Here is a 12,621-nt window from a genome sequence, read left to right as displayed (position 1 = left end):
TGTCTATTACTGAGCTCACGGGGTACAGGGCCTGGCAGCCTCTGGTGCTTGCCAGTGACTGTCTATGCAACTAATAAAGTTTTTTTTAATGAGACAAATGGGCGGGTTGTAATGAAGTCCAAGTTAAGCGGCCATGGGGGATACCGGCTGAACTCAGATGTTTTTTTAAAGGGGCAATCGCATACGAAGCCGAACCATGCCTTGTAAATAATGGTTCCTTTAAAAAAAAACATCCGGAATTTAATGTGGCGCACTATGTACTGGCGGCACAGTGTATAGGGCCTGATTCAGACCAGATCGCTGTTGTACGAAATCATACAGCAGCCGATTATCGAATGACTGCACGTGCGTATTTACCGCAATGCACAGGCGCGATGCCAAACAGCAACAGGATGGTGCGAAAATTTTCATCGCAATGCGTTCGTAAGGTGACTGACAGGAAGAGGACGTTTGTGAGTGTTAACTGGGAGTGTCAGGAAAAGCGCAGGCGTGCCCAAGCGTTTTCAGGGAGGGTGTGTGACGTCAGCTCCGGCCCGATCAGCCTGTGTGTATGGCACTGTAGGAGTAAGTCCTGAGCTACACACACACTGCACACACTGGGAAAATCATTTGATGGTGAGTGAGCTGCGATCGGATTTGCAGATGTCCGCTGTCTGGCGGAATTTTCGCACGGCGTACGCATGCATTCACACACTTGCACGGGGCGGGTTTTCACTCTCTATGGGTGGCGGCTATCTGATCGCAGCCCTCTAAAAAGACGCAGAGGAGAGATCAGATCGGAATCAGGCTGTTAATGTGAACTAGGACACTTCTATGGGGCATGAAATGAATTCAGGCACTATTACTGTATGGTGCATATAATGAGCTAGGGCAGTCATTTGAATGAGATGAATTAATGAATGAAATGAACAACCACTGTGGAGAGAGAAGCATTAAGATGCTATGGGGTGAACAAGGTCCCGTCTACGCCCGTGTTGCAACAAGGCAGTTGGACCTGATGCTGTGTATTACAGGTTGAGTATCCCTTATCCAAAATGCTTGGGACCAGAGGTATTTTGGATATCGGATTTTTCCGTATTTTGGAATAATTGCATACCATAATAAGAGATCATGGTGATGGGACCTAAATCTAAGCATAGAATGCATTTATGTTTCATATACACCTTATACACACAGTCTGAAGGTCATTTAATACAATATTTTTAATAACTTTGTGTATTAAACAAAGTTTGAGTACATTGAGTCATCAAAAAACAAAGGTTTCACTGTCTCACTCTCATTCAAAAACGTCCGTATTTCGGAATATTCCGTATTTCGGAATATTTGGATATGGGATACTCAACCTGTATTACACATGCTCCTTTGCAGAGCGTAAATTCCGGATATTTGTACTGCGCATGCGTGCAGGAAAGATGCGCACATCTGAATCTTAGGTGGGTCTCCTGGACTCTGGGAAGAGCAGGCAAAGGGAGGAATTCAATTTCATTGCGGTAAATTTTACTACAAAGAAAGGCCATTGTCACGATTTTTTTCCCAGATGGGCAATTCAAAAAATGCCCATTTTTATTGTGGTAAAGTTTACACGGTACGTGCGAAAAGCACAGGATCCCGGATCCATGTGTTTTCACGATTGCGTCCGTGAAAAAATGGCACTTATTACAGATTTTGTTTCTCATGCCTCCGGGCAGGTGAAACAAAATCCCTAATAGTGCAGGCTATCGGGAATAATTGAATAACCCATTTAGCAGCGGTAATTTACAGCAGCTAATTGAATTCCTCCCAAAGTCTCCTGGATACAGCTCCTTGCTATCTGCCCCCAGGGTGTGGGCAGTTGGGTGGTGCGATATGTGGTGAATCACGACATCATGGCTCAGTTAACCCCCTGACGAAGCCCCAAATCGCAGGATGGGGTAGTGAAGGGGGAGTCTAATGGAAGTTGATTACCGTAAGGGCGTGTCCGTAGAACTGTGAACTGCGGCAGGCTCGCTGAGAGACACATGTACACCTGTCAGTAACTGTACCATAGGTTCCTGTGGGCTGGTGCAAATTTGAGAATGGTTGCCAGCAATAACTGCTGCTGATTGGTTGATTGTGAATTCACATCTGAAGCTGGTTGGTGCTTACTTTTCTATTTAATTGTGTCTATATTAGAGAGTTTTGTGGCTGTATTTCAGAATTATTATTTTTTTGCTACTTTCATGCAAACACGGAAGATTATTATACCTGCTGTATCATAGGGGCTCTTTAATTTACATCAATCTGAAGTTTTCTGCAGCAAAGAGAAGACAAGTGGGTAGCTTTATTTGGGGTGTGGTATGAGTTTTTGCACTTTTTTTGGTGTCGTTATCACCGTACAGTGACCGGGATCCCCAATTAGTGCACTGTGTACCCTCGCATATCTCGCCATGTTTCGGGTAAGGTGCCTTGCTTTGCTGCCCCTGCTCTCGGCACAGGTTATCGTTCCCAATTGTAGTCCACATGGATAGTAAAGTATGAAAAAGTTAAAAAAAATGAAGAACATTTTTTGAAAAAAATTCATGTCGACTTTTTGTCATGTCGACATAGAACATGTAGACCTAGAGTCCCTGTCGATCTTGAAACCATGTCGACCTACTTACTGTCAACCAATAGTGGTCAACCTAGACAGTGTCAACCTAAGTATGGTCGACCTAGAGACCAGATACCCTTTATTTGACCTTAGATGGGGCAAATGCTTGGTGTTTGTCGCCATCAGGTCCCAGAATTCTCATAGACCAACATCACACTGGGCCCGCCCCTTCCCCATGGACCCACAATGTTCTGCATTTAGCTCCGCGTTTTATTTCACTAGGAAGTAGGCAGGATGCAGGAGGCCAACTAGCTCTCCGGCAGTCGGGGGACTCACCAGTAATTCTCCCTGATTAGAGATGAGCGGGTTCGGTTCCTCGGAATCCGAACCCGCCCGAACTTTATGTTTATTTACACGGGTCCGAGCGACTCGGATCTTCCCGCCTTGCTCGGTTAACCCGAGCGCGCCCGAACGTCATCATCCCGCTGTCGGATTCTCGCGAGGCTCGGATTCTATCGCGAGACTCGGATTCTATATAAGGAGCCGCGCGTCGCCGCCATTTTCACACGTGCATTGAGATTGATAGGGAGAGGACGTGGCTGGCGTCCTCTCCGTTTATAGAGAGTGAGACTAGAGTAGAGAGAGACACAGTAGTAATTTTGGGGAGCATTAGGAGGAGTACTTTAGGAGGAGTACTACTACTTGCTGAAGTGATAGATAGATACCTGTCCGGGTGCAGTACTAGTGATATTATATATATACAGGTTGAGTATCCCTTATCCAAAATGCTTGGGACCAGAGGTATTTTGGATATGGGATTTTTCCGTATTTTGGAATAATTGCATACCATAATGGGATATCATGGTGATGGGACCTAAATCTAAGCACAGAATGCATTTATGTTTCATATACACCTTATACACACAGCCTGAAGGTAATTTTAGCCAATATTTTTTATAACTTTGTGCATTAAACAAAGTGTGTCTACATTCACACAATTCATTTATGTTTCATATACACTTTATACACACAGCCTGAAGGTCATTTAATAAATATTTTTAATAACTTTGTGTATTAAACAAAGTTTGTGTACATTGAGCCATTAAAAAACAAAGGTTTCACTATCTCACTCTCACTCAAAAAAGTCCGTATTTCGGAATATTCCGTATTTCGGAATATTTGGATATGGGATACTCAACCTGTATATATATTAATTTCATCTCATTATCATCCAGTCTATATTAGCAGCAGACACAGTACAGTAGTCCACGGCTGTAGCTACCTCTGTGTCGGCAGTCGCTGGTCCATCCATAATTGTATACCACCTACCCGTGGTTTTTTTTCTTTTCTTTCTTCTTGATACATACTACTATAGTAGCTTACTGTAGCAGTCTGCGGTGCTGCTGAGCTGACAGTGTCCAGCAGGTCCGTCATCAGTCATTAGTACATAATAAATATATATTATATACCTGTCCGGCTGCAGTACTAGTGTGATATTATATATATATATATTGATTTCATCTCATTATCATCCAGTCTATATTAGCAGCAGACACAGTACGGTAGTCCACGGCTGTAGCTACCTCTGTGTCGGCAGTCGCTGGTCCATCCATAATTGTATACCACCTACCCGTGGTTTTTTTTTTTCTTTCTTCTTGATACATACTACTATAGTAGCTTACTGTAGCAGTCTGCGGTGCTGCTGAGCTGACAGTGTCCAGCAGGTCCGTCATTAGTACATAATAAATATATATTATATACCTGTCCGGCTGCAGTACTAGTGTGATATTATATATATATATATTGATTTCATCTCATTATCATCCAGTCTATATTAGCAGCAGACACAGTACGGTAGTCCACGGCTGTAGCTACCTCTGTGTCGGCAGTCGCTGGTCCATCCATAATTGTATACCACCTACCCGTGGGGTTTTTTTTTTCTTTCTTCTTGATACATACTACTATAGTAGCTTACTGTAGCAGTCTGCGGTGCTGCTGAGCTGACAGTGTCCAGCAGGTCCGTCATCAGTCATTAGTACATAATAAATATATATTATATACCTGTCCGGCTGCAGTACTAGTGTGATATTATATATATATATATATTGATTTCATCTCATTATCATCCAGTCTATATTAGCAGCAGACACAGTACGGTAGTCCACGGCTGTAGCTACCTCTGTGTCGGCAGTCGCTGGTCCATCCATAATTGTATACCACCTACCCGTGGTTTTTTTTTTTCTTTCTTCTTGATACATACTACTATAGTAGCTTACTGTAGCAGTCTGCGGTGCTGCTGAGCTGACAGTGTCCAGCAGGTCCGTCATCAGTCATTAGTACATAATAAATATATATTATATACCTGTCCGGCTGCAGTACTAGTGTGATATTATATATATATATATTGATTTCATCTCATTATCATCCAGTCTATATTAGCAGCAGACACAGTACGGTAGTCCACGGCTGTAGCTACCTCTGTGTCGGCAGTCGCTGGTCCATCCATAATTGTATACCACCTACCCGTGGTTTTTTTTTTTTTTTTCTTCTTGATACATACTACTATAGTAGCTTACTGTAGCAGTCTGCGGTGCTGCTGAGCTGACTGTGTCCAGCAGGTCCGTCATCAGTCATTATTACATAATAAATATATATTATATACCTGTCCGGCTGCAGTACTAGTGTGATATTATATATATATATATTGATTTCATCTCATTATCATCCAGTCTATATTAGCAGCAGACACAGTACGGTAGTCCACGGCTGTAGCTACCTCTGTGTCGGCAGTCGCTGGTCCATCCATAATTGTATACCACCTACCCGTGGTTTTTTTTTTCTTTCTTCTTGATACATACTACTATAGTAGCTTACTGTAGCAGTCTGCGGTGCTGCTGAGCTGACAGTGTCCAGCAGGTCCGTCATCAGTCATTAGTACATAATAAATATATATTATATACCTGTCCGGCTGCAGTACTAGTGTGATATTATATATATATATATATTGATTTCATCTCATTATCATCCAGTCTATATTAGCAGCAGACACAGTACGGTAGTCCACGGCTGTAGCTACCTCTGTGTCTTTTAGTTGTGCCTATTAAAATATGGAGAACAAAAATGTTGAGGTTCCAAAATTAGGGAAAGATCAAGATCCACTTCCACCTCGTGCTGAAGCTGCTGCCACTAGTCATGGCCGAGACGATGAAATGCCAGCAACGTCGTCTGCCAAGGCCGATGCCCAATGTCATAGTACAGAGCATGTAAAATCCAAAACACCAGTTATCAGTAAAAAAAGGACTCCAAAATCTAAAATAAAATTGTCGGAGGAGAAGCGTAAACTTGCCAATATGCCATTTACCACACGGAGTGGCAAGGAACGGCTGAGGCCCTGGCCTATGTTCATGGCTAGTGGTTCAGCTTCACATGAGGATGGAAGCACTCAGCCTCTCGCTAGAAAACTGAAAAGACTCAAGCTGGCAAAAGCACCGCAAAGAACTGTGCGTTCTTCCAAATCCCAAATCCACAAGGAGAGTCCAATTGTGTCGGTTGCGATGCCTGACCTTCCCAACACTGGACGTGAAGAGCATGCGCCTTCCACCATTTGCACGCCCCCTGCAAGTGCTGGAAGGAGCACCCGCAGTCCAGTTCCTGATAGTCAGATTGAAGATGTCAGTGTTGAAGTACACCAGGATGAGGAGGATATGGGTGTTGCTGGCGCTGGGGAGGAAATTGACAAGGAGGATTCTGATGGTGAGGTGGTTTGTTTAAGTCAGGCACCCGGGAAGACACCTGTTGTCCGTGGGAGTAATAGGGTCGTTGACATGCCTGGTGAAAATACCAAAAAAATCAGCTCTTCGGTGTGGAAGTATTTCACCAGAAATGCGGACAACATTTGTCAAGCCGTGTGTTGCCTTTGTCAAGCTGTAATAAGTAGGGGTAAGGACGTTAACCACCTCGGAACATCCTCCCTTATACGTCACCTGCAGCGCATTCATAATAAGGCAGTGACAAGTTCAAAAACTTTGGGCGACAGCGGAAGCAGTCCACTGACCAGTAAATCCCTTCCTCTTGTAACCAAGCTCACGCAAACCACCCCACCAACTCCCTCAGTGTCAATTTCCTCCTTCCCCAGGAATGCCAATAGTCCTGCAGGCCATGTCACTGGCAATTCTGACGAGTCCTCTCCTGCCTGGGATTCCTCCGATGCATCCTTGCGTGTAACGCCTACTGCTGCTGGCGCTGCTGTTGTTGCTGCTGGGAGTCGATGGTCATCCCAGAGGGGAAGTCGTACTCGTAAGACCACTTTTACTACTTCCACCAAGCAATTGACTGTCCAACAGTCCTTTGCGAGGAAGATGAAATATCACAGCAGTCATCCTGCTGCAAAGCGGATAACTGAGGCCTTGGCATCCTGGGTGGTGAGAAACGTGGTTCCGGTATCCTTCATTACTGCAGAGCCAACTAGAGACTTGTTGGAGGTACTGTGTCCCCGGTACCAAATACCATCTAGGTTCCATTTCTCTAGGCAGGCGATACCGAAAATGTACACAGACCTCAGAAAAAGAGTCACCAGTGTCCTAAAAAATGCAGCTGTACCCAATGTCCACTTAACCACGGACATGTGGACAAGTGGAGCAGGGCAGGGTCAGGACTATATGACTGTGACAGCCCACTGGGTAGATGTATGGACTCCCGCCGCAAGAACAGCAGCGGCGGCACCAGTAGCAGCATCTCGCAAACGCCAACTCTTTCCTAGGCAGGCTACGCTTTGTATCACCGGTTTCCAGAATACGCACACAGCTGAAAACCTCTTACGGCAACTGAGGAAGATCATCGCGGAATGGCTTACCCCAATTGGACTCTCCTGTGGATTTGTGGCATCGGACAACGCCAGCAATATTGTGTGTGCATTAAATATGGGCAAATTCCAGCACGTCCCATGTTTTGCACATACCTTGAATTTGGTGGTGCAGAATTTTTTAAAAAACGAGAGGGGCGTGCAAGAGATGCTGTCGGTGGCCGGAAGAATTGCGGGACACTTTCGGCGTACAGGCACCACGTACAGAAAACTGGAGCACCACCAAAAACGCCTGAACCTGCCCTGCCATCATCTGAAGCAAGAAGTGGTAACGAGGTGGAATTCAACCCTCTATATGCTTCAGAGGTTGGAGGAGCAGCAAAAGGCCATTCAAGCCTATACAATTGAGCACGATATAGGAGGTGGAATGTACCTGTCTCAAGCGCAGTGGAGAATGATTTCAACGTTGTGCAAGGTTCTGCAACCTTTTGAACTTGCCACACGTGAAGTCAGTTCAGACACTGCCAGCCTGAGTCAGGTCATTCCCCTCATCAGGCTTTTGCAGAAGAAGCTGGAGGCATTGAAGGAGGAGCTAAAAGGGAGCGATTCCGCTAGGCATGTGGGACTTGTGGATGCAGCTCTTAATTCGCTTAACAAGGATTCACGGGTGGTCAATCTGTTGAAATCAGAGCACTACATTTTGGCCACCGTGCTCGATCCTAGATTTAAAACCTACCTTGGATCTCTCTTTCCGGCAGACACAAGTCTGCTGGGGTTCAAAGACCTGCTGGTGACAAAATTGTCAAGTCAAGCGGAACGCGACCTGTCAACATCTCCTCCTTCACATTCTCCCGCAACTGGGGGTGCGAGGAAAAGGCTCAGAATTCCAAGCCCACCCGCTGGCGGTGATGCAGGGCAGTCTGGAGCGACTGCTGATGCTGACATCTGGTCCGGACTGAAGGACCTGACAACGATTACGGACATGTCTTCTACTATCACTGCATATGATTCTGTCACCATTGAAAGAATGGTGGAGGATTATATGAGTGACCGCATCCAAGTAGGCACGTCAGACAGTCCGTACTTATACTGGCAGGAAAAAGAGGCAATTTGGAGGCCCTTGCACAAACTGTCTTTATTCTACCTAAGTTGCCCTCCCACAAGTGTGTACTCCGAAAGAGTGTTTAGTGCCGCCGCTCACCTTGTCAGCAATCGGCGTACGAGGTTACTTCCAGAAAATGTGGAGAAGATGATGTTCATTAAAATGAATTATAATCAATTCCTCCGTGGAGACATTGACCAGCAGCAATTGCCTCCACAAAGTACACAGGGAGCTGAGATGGTGGATTCCAGTGGGGACGAATTGATAATCTGTGAGGAGCGGGATGTACACGGTGATATATCGGAGGATGATGATGAGGTGGACATCTTGCCTCTGTAGAGCCAGTTTGTGCAAGGAGAGATTAATTGCTTCTTTTTCGGTGGGGGTCAAAACCAACCCGTCATTTCAGTCACAGTCGTGTGGCAGACCCTGTCACTGAAATGATGGGTTGGTTAAAGTGTGCATGTCCTGTTTATACAACATAAGGGTGGGTGGGAGGGCCCAAGGACAATTCCATCTTGCACCTCTTTTTTCTTTCATTTTTATTTGCGTCATGTGCTGTTTGGGGAGTGTTTTTTGGAAGGGCTATCCTGCGTGACACTGCAGTGCCACTCCTAGATGGGCCCGGTGTTTGTGTCGGCCACTAGGGTCGCTTATCTTACTCACACAGCTACCTCATTGCGCCTCTTTTTTTCTTCTTTGCGTCATGTGCTGTTTGGGGAGTGTTTTTTGGAAGGGCCATCCTGCGTGACACTGCAGTGCCACTCCTAGATGGGCCAGGTGTTTGTGTCGGCCACTAGGGTCGCTTAGCTTACTCACACAGCTACCTCATTGCGCCTCTTTTTTTCTTTGCGTCATGTGCTGTTTGGGGAGTGTTTTTTGGAAGGGCCATCCTGCGTGACACTGCAGTGCCACTCCTAGATGGGCCAGGTGTTTGTGTCGGCCACTAGGGTCGCTTAGCTTACTCACACAGCTACCTCATTGCGCCTCTTTTTTTCTTTGCGTCATGTGCTGTTTGGGGAGTGTTTTTTGGAAGGGCCATCCTGCGTGACACTGCAGTGCCACTCCTAGATGGGCCCGGTGTTTGTGTCGGCCACTAGGGTCGCTTATCTTACTCACACAGCTACCTCATTGCGCCTCTTTTTTTCTTTGCGTCATGTGCTGTTTGGGGAGTGTTTTTTGGAAGGGCCATCCTGCGTGACACTGCAGTGCCACTCCTAGATGGGCCCGGTGTTTGTGTCGGCCACTAGGGTCGCTTAGCTTAGTCATCCAGCGACCTCGGTGCAAATTTTAGGACTAAAAATAATATTGTGAGGTGTGAGGTATTCAGAATAGACTGAAAATGAGTGGAAATTATGGATTTTGAGGTTAATAATACTTTGGGATCAAAATGACCCCCAAATTCTATGATTTAAGCTGTTTTTTAGTGTTTTTTGAAAAAAACACCCGAATCCAAAACACACCCGAATCCGACAAAAAAAATTCGGTGAGGTTTTGCCAAAACGCGGTCGAACCCAAAACACGGCCGCGGAACCGAACCCAAAACCAAAACACAAAACCCGAAAAATTTCAAGTGCACATCTCTATCCCTGATGTTATCGGAATGTAGGTATGTATGGAGTACACTTGACGCAAACCTGACAAATATGCTACCGATGCAGAACCGGTTGCATCTCGCAATGCCTGCACATCATGTGTGCGTAAATACACTATTATTATTTCCTGCACATTAAAGCTTAGCTTACATTAACTCCCAGACAGATAGACGTTGTAGTTAGAGTGATTTACATAAATATAAAAGAAAAATTGGCCTATGGGAGATGTCTGCTGATATTTGCTTTGCTTACTTTCTGATATCACATATTTTGTGTTAAAAATTGTAATTAATGATGATTTGCAACGCAACAGATGTACCAAAGTATTTTCAAGCAAACATGTTTTTACACTACACCGTCAGAGCGCAAACCTACAGCTCGGAGACATGCATCTTTCATTATCCTCAGTAGGAATAGGCAGGGGGCGCGCTATGAAGGTGCCTCACAGACAGTAATAATGTCTTGCGATGATTGCTGCGACGAGTGACACAGTAATGACGTCAGATACCCGCCCAGCAAACGCCCGGCCACGCCTGCCTTTTTCCAAACACTCCCAGAAAACGGTCAGTTGACACCCAGAAACTCCCACTTACTGTCAATCTCCTTGCGTTCGGCTGTGCGATTGGAATCGTGGCTAGAACCAGTTCAAAACCACAAAGGACTTCGTACCCGTACAACGCGCGTGCGCATTGCGGTGCATGCGCATGCGCAGATTAGCCGATTTTTTCACTGATCGCTACGCAGCGAAAAACGGCAGCTAGCGATCAACTCGGAATGACCCCCTTTGTGTCTGGGACAAACCACGTTGCAATGCAAGAGGCGCAAATATTTGCTTGCAGGGTAAATACTGGCTGCTTTTGTATGTAGCCCACAAATGCTGGACAGCATTAATTTTATAATGCAATTTAGAATGACATTAAACACACTGATCAGCCTGTCAATCATCATCAAGCCTAACTCCCATTGGCTGGTTTCACAGAAGTCCAGGGGCGGGCTAAGTGACGTTTGACCGGGTGAGCTGTGTGTCCAGTAAAGTTTTATTATCTGGTATGCAGATTCATTCACATGACGAATGTGACACTTTAATATTCTTCCACTCAGTGCCACCCCTAAATCCCAAACACACCAACAATACTACACTACTGCGATTGTCATTTCTTTGGTGGGCTATATATGCTCATTGGACTCTCAAAAACCCTATACTGTGAGGATCCTGGGTCAACTCATCCGCAGGGAAGAAGGTGAATACGTTTTTTTTAGGGTAAAAAAAAACCCACTATTAGACACATTTCTTCTCTCCACCATTTCTAGATCCTCCTCACCGAGCTACCGAGTTGGTATCCAGAAAGACACCCGCCAGCACATCATTGAAATGTTTGTTAAATTAGTTCCCAGGAGACCATCCTGCTCCTCCCTATGAAAATCACGTCATATTGCCCTGTCCACTCTCGATAGAGTCAGTGGGACATGTGATGCACATCACTGGGCCCCTATCTCTAGTCAGTCAGCTGCACCTCTCCTCTGGGCTTCTCCCAGAGGGTAATTCAGAAGTAAGTATATATATACTAGGTGATTCATCGCGCCCTACGGGCGCTCTTCACACCGTCGTAAGGGGCCACCTTAACCCTTGCACACCCTTGTGGCGTGCAATATTTTTATTATATGGAGTATTACATCCAATCATAATTGTGTGAGTGGTTAAATATTGCACAGACAAAGGGCGTGCAATGGTTAAGGGGTGGAAGCCCCTTGCAACGGCGTGAACAGCGCACGCAGGGCCTGGTAAATCACCTAGTAGGTGCTTTGGTTGGGGGAGTAGGGGGTGCGGGGAAGAGGAGGATGGGATTCTGGGGTGCCACGGGAGGGGCGGTTGCGGTGGTGCCGCAGGTGGGAGAGGGTGCGTGGGTGCCAGGGGGTGGTGGTCCGGAGCCGCTGCGGGTGGGGAAGGAGCAGTTGCTGGGTTGCCCCGGGTGGGTGAGGGGCGGATGCAGTGGTGCGGCGAAAGGTACGGGTGGGTGTGTGTGTGTGTGTGTGTGTGTGTGTGTGTGTGTGTATACTGTATATATGTATGACTGTGCATGTGTGTAATGTATGTATAGTATGTATGTGTGTGTGTTTGTATATATATATGTGTCTGTTGTGTGTGTTTTGTGTATGTGTGACTGCTGCATAATGTGTGTAAGCGTCACTGGTACAGGGGGCGTTACGTGTGTATGCGACACTGGTACAGAGGGGGTTACGTGTGTAAGCGTCACTGGTACAGGGGGCGTTACATGTGTAAGCGTCACTGCTACAGGGGGTGTTACTTGTGTAAGCGTCACTGGTACAGGGGGGCGTGACATATGTAAGCGTCTCTAGTACAGGGGGCATTACATGTGTAAGTGTCTCTACTACAGGGGTCATTATGTGCGCTGTGCATTTGTAAAGTATGCGAGGGTGCAAATGTATAGTTTGCAGGGGGGCGCCGAACACTCTAGCAACGGCCCTGACTGCACACCCACTGCAATGCACAGCACTGTCACCTTTTACATTGATTCAGCGTCCAGACACCAGACATTACCTTCCGCGATATCAC

The sequence above is a fragment of the Pseudophryne corroboree genome, chromosome 5, assembly GCF_028390025.1.
Source record: "Pseudophryne corroboree isolate aPseCor3 chromosome 5, aPseCor3.hap2, whole genome shotgun sequence".
In the NCBI taxonomy this organism is placed as follows: domain Eukaryota; kingdom Metazoa; phylum Chordata; class Amphibia; order Anura; family Myobatrachidae; genus Pseudophryne; species Pseudophryne corroboree.
The sequence above is the reverse complement of the archived record's forward strand: the minus strand, read 5'-3'. Positions refer to the sequence as shown.